The following is a 4,715-nucleotide window of genomic DNA, read 5'->3' as shown; positions in this document are numbered from 1 at the left end:
TTAAATATTAAAATTAATTGTTAAATATTAATAAATAGATATATTTTAATAAACAGAAAAATTAAATAAAAATTAATAAGTATTATTTTTTTTTATAAACATGAATCTAGCGAAACTAATAACTAGACCTGGCAATTTGGATCATGACACGGCGACACGACTCGAAAACGACACGGAATAAATGGGTTTGGGTTTATTATAAATGGGTTCGGGTCATAATCGGGTCAACCCGTTTAACACGATTATTAATCGTGTCATTTTCGGGTTGACCTGTTTAACTCGAAATTGACCCGTTACGACCTATTTATTAAACGTGTCAGTTTCAACCCGACACGATTATATACCTATTACAACCCATTTAAATTTAATTTTAAATTAATATTTTATCACTAATATAATATTTAATAACTAAAAAATATTATAAATTAAAAATTTTATAAAAATAATTTTCTATTACTAATTTTTTAAAAACAAAAAATACATCTTTAATAAAACAAAAACATAAAAATAAAAAAAAATAAAAAAAATTCAGGTTAATAGGTTAATTTTCGGGTTAACGGGTTAATAGGTTAGTTTTCGGGTTAATAGGTCAATTTCAGGTTAACGGGTTAATAGGTCAACACGACTCGTTAAAATAATCGTATTAAACGGGTCGTGTCGTGTTGACCTGTTTATAAACAGGTCGGGTTAGTGTTTTAGGTACCTGACACGATTAATAAATGGGTCGTGTTCGGATTAGGCATTTTTGACACAATTATTAAACGGATTGATACTAACACGACCCACCAACCTAAATTGCCAGTTATACTAATAACAACATTAAAAAAAGGTGTAAACGAAAATAAATAAATAAACAAATAAAAAGTTTGCATTATTTTGCCAGCTGGCCACGACGTCGTTGTGCTAATGCTTTCGTACACCCATATTTTCCGTCATTTGTGAGACAATGACCACATGACGTAATATATGACATAGGCACAGTTTGTTGCTTTTCCATCTGTGCCTTGCCTACACTGCACCACTTGCTATTTCATAGTATTTTACGACATTTAATTTTTCGTCGTTCTTAGATTAACTCAATGAAATTTATAGTTCTCTCAAAATATTCATCAAGAATGGTGTGATTTGCGCATGTTTATATGGTCCATATAATTTTTATCAATTTTGAAGCATGCAATGCACTTTATACAACATGCTAGGGTCTTACAAAATTGTTGAATTATATAATTTGTTGTTTTCATTTTGTAAGGTGCATTACATGCCTCAAAACAGTTAAAAATTAAAATAAAAATAATTTTTAAAACATAAAGTGTAACAAAAACTGAAATTCAATGATCAGAATACCAAAATAAAAAATCAATGATCAAAATGCAAATATAAGTATGGTTTAGGAACTAACAGCATCAATAACCCAAATCTTTTTATTCATATCCTTCCATCCCTTTTAGATGGGGAAAAAACCTCTTTATTCATTGTGTATTCATTATTTTTGTATTAAAAACCGAAGAAAATCATTTATGAAACACTTTTTTTATTTTCTACTTTAGAAAATATGAATCTTTAAATGTATTTTTTTTTAAGTTGTGTATTAATTATTTAATAATACTATAGATATCAAATTGTTTACCATAATTCAGTTGTAAGTTGGGGATGAACAGATGTGAAAAGATTTGTGGGAAATAATCAAAAGCGTTCCCAATAATATGAGCTTTTATGTGAAGGACTCTAAATGGAACTATTATTCATGGTAAGAACATGTTGGTGGATAATGTCTGTCCAATTTGTAAGATTGATCCTAAAACAATAGGTCATATGCTTTGGCAATGTGCTTGGACTCATGCAGTTTAGTTTGAAAGTAGTTTGGGTTGGCGTTTTGAGAATTTGTGTGATGTTTTGGAGCTGGAGTGGGTTGATCATGTTTGGAATTGAGTAAAGGTTATAATGGAGATGGTGATGTGATAGCTTTGGAAGAGTAGAAATAAGCTAATTCATAAGGGCACACTACTTGACCCTATGCATTTTGTCTTAATGACACATGCAATGTGGATGGAGTTTCAAAACCAAGGTGAAGATACGGTGGCTAGGTTGTATAATGTTGAGATTGTTGATCGGGTTGAGACTTGTAGTGTGCAGTATAGTTTGCCTGCAAGTGGAAGAGTTAAAACATAATTTAGATGGTTCCCCTTTATAGTTCATGGTAAGGAGGCTAGCTTAGGTTGGGTGGTTTGGAATTCTAATGGTAATTTAGTCTAATGTATATGCATAAAGTTGTACCTTGTGATCCAAATATGAAAACCGAATGCTTTATGGGTGTGCTTGGGCTGTTGGGACAGGGATAAGGAATGTTATTATTTTTATCAACCAAAAAAAAAAAAAAAAAGGACTGTTATTTTTTATGTTGATTCAAAGAAGTTAATCAATGTGTTTTCTTTGAGTTCTACGAGTTTTCCTTGGAAATTATCTACTTTAGTTGAAGATATCTATGTTTATTTGAACAAGTTGGATCGTTCAAATTATATCCCACAAGAGCAAAGTCAAGCAGCTGACTAGGTCACTAAAGTACTTGAAGCAAAGAATTATTTTCTGCTTAGGATATTGCTTTGCCTTATATCTTTTTGCCTTATGTTTTTCGCAATATTTTATCAACTAAATTTAATGTTTGATTTATTCTGGTTTAGTTTAATGAATGTTCATTCTTTTGGCCAAAAAAATAAAAATAAATAACATATATGTCAATATATTATTAGTGAAATGCTAACATAATATAAATATGGATAATTGAATTATTAAATGAATAAGTAAATAAAAAATAAACTAATTAAATATTGATATATTTTTTAATAAATAAATTTAATAAATATTCTAGAAACTTTAACGTTATTAATTGATTATCATAGAAACATTTGAAATGATCAATTTTTTATTTATTTTATTTTTATGTTTTGTAAAACTTATCAGTTTTGTTCGAAAACAAGTTATAATGTAGCCATATAGGTGCATTTGTCATCTATTTTGCTTCTCATTTCTCACTTTAATTAAATTCAAAAGAAAAAATAATAATAAAGTGACTAATTTAATATTATGTCATGGTTAGTTTTTTTTTTTTTTTTTTTTTTTTAATGTCATAGTTAGTTCCAAAATTATGAATATATGTATTATATTTTATATCATAGTTCACACAGAAGAAGCCTAATAAAAAAGATCCAAAAATAAATTAAACTAATGGTGAAAGTTTTCCCTTACTTTTCCTTTTTTTCTTTTTTATCAAGAACCTTTTTTTTTTGTTTTATTTTTTTTTTTGTTTTTGGACCTAGAATAAGAACTATGGTGAAACATATATATATACACACACACACACACACATTTTTTGAGAGGAAAGAACTATAGTGAAAGGTGATAAAGCCAATGTGAAAATTTGTACGTTTGAATTAATTGTATTAGATCGTATCAATATCACCAAATAACACCAATTAATTAGCAAATGAAACACTAAATAACCATTAAAAAGGAATATTTTTGTAATTATATATGTTTTATAATATTGAAAATACTTAGTATATTATTTTCCATTTAGAAGATTAGTTATTTCCACTAATAAAAGTATAGAATAAATTTATTATTCCTACTCATAAGTTTGATCACCAACAAAGGATTAAAACCTTAAATAGCAAAAAAAAATTTAAAAAAAATATTATGTTCTTCCTCTCAATCTCCATATTTCTACAAGAGTTTTTTTTTTTTTCTAAATCAAAATTAAAACAAAATCCTACCCTTATTAACCTTCTAAAATATACAAAGCTGTGTTAACTTTGAAACTGATATAGAAAAAAGAAAAAAGAAAAAAAAGATTATTGCGATCTTGTACGCAAAAAATAAATAAATAAATAAATAAAGAAAAAAATAAATAATTAACAAGGGAGAAAGACACATAAGCCAAACGAAACAAGTGAAGAATACAAAAGAAAGAAAGGAAAAAAAGTTAAGGCCATCTTATACCAAAGAAAAATAAAAAAGATAATAGAAAAACGAAACTTATGAAAGAAAAATGAAAAAAGAAAAAGAAAACGAAAACGAAACTTATGGGGGGAAAAAAAATGAAAAAAAGAAAAATGATTAAAGTCATCCATACAACAGAAGAAGAAAAATACCAAAGAAAAATAAAAAAGATAATAGAAAAACGAAACTTATGAAAGAAAAATGAAAAAAGAAAAAGAAAACGAAAACGAAACTTATGGGGGGAAAAAAATGAAAAAAAGAAAAATGATTAAAGTCATCCATACAACAGAAGAAGAAAAATACCAAAGAAAAATAAAAAAGATAACAGAAAAACGAAACTTATGAAAGAAAAATGAAAAAAGAAAAAGAAAACGAAAACGAAACTTATTGGGGGGGGGGGGGGGGGAATGAAAGAAAAAAAAAAGAAAAAAAAATGATTAAGGTCATCCATACAAGTTACAACATAAGAAGAAAAATAAATTAATAAATAAAAAAGAAAGCCGTGCAAAAAATATGAAGAAAAAAAAAAATGATAATATGAGAGATTGAGTGATTTTGAGGCGTTTTCAGAAAAAGCGCCATATATATACATTATTTTCATTTTTGGAATAATTTTCTTTTATAAACATAAACTTTTAGCTTTTTAAAATTCAACTTTAATTCCAATTTATTATTTTTACCTTAATTATTACTAATAGATTATCATTTGTCAGTATAGG

This window comes from Ziziphus jujuba, chromosome 2 (assembly GCF_031755915.1).
Source record: "Ziziphus jujuba cultivar Dongzao chromosome 2, ASM3175591v1".
NCBI lineage: Eukaryota > Viridiplantae > Streptophyta > Magnoliopsida > Rosales > Rhamnaceae > Ziziphus > Ziziphus jujuba.
This window is presented reverse-complemented; position numbering follows the sequence as displayed.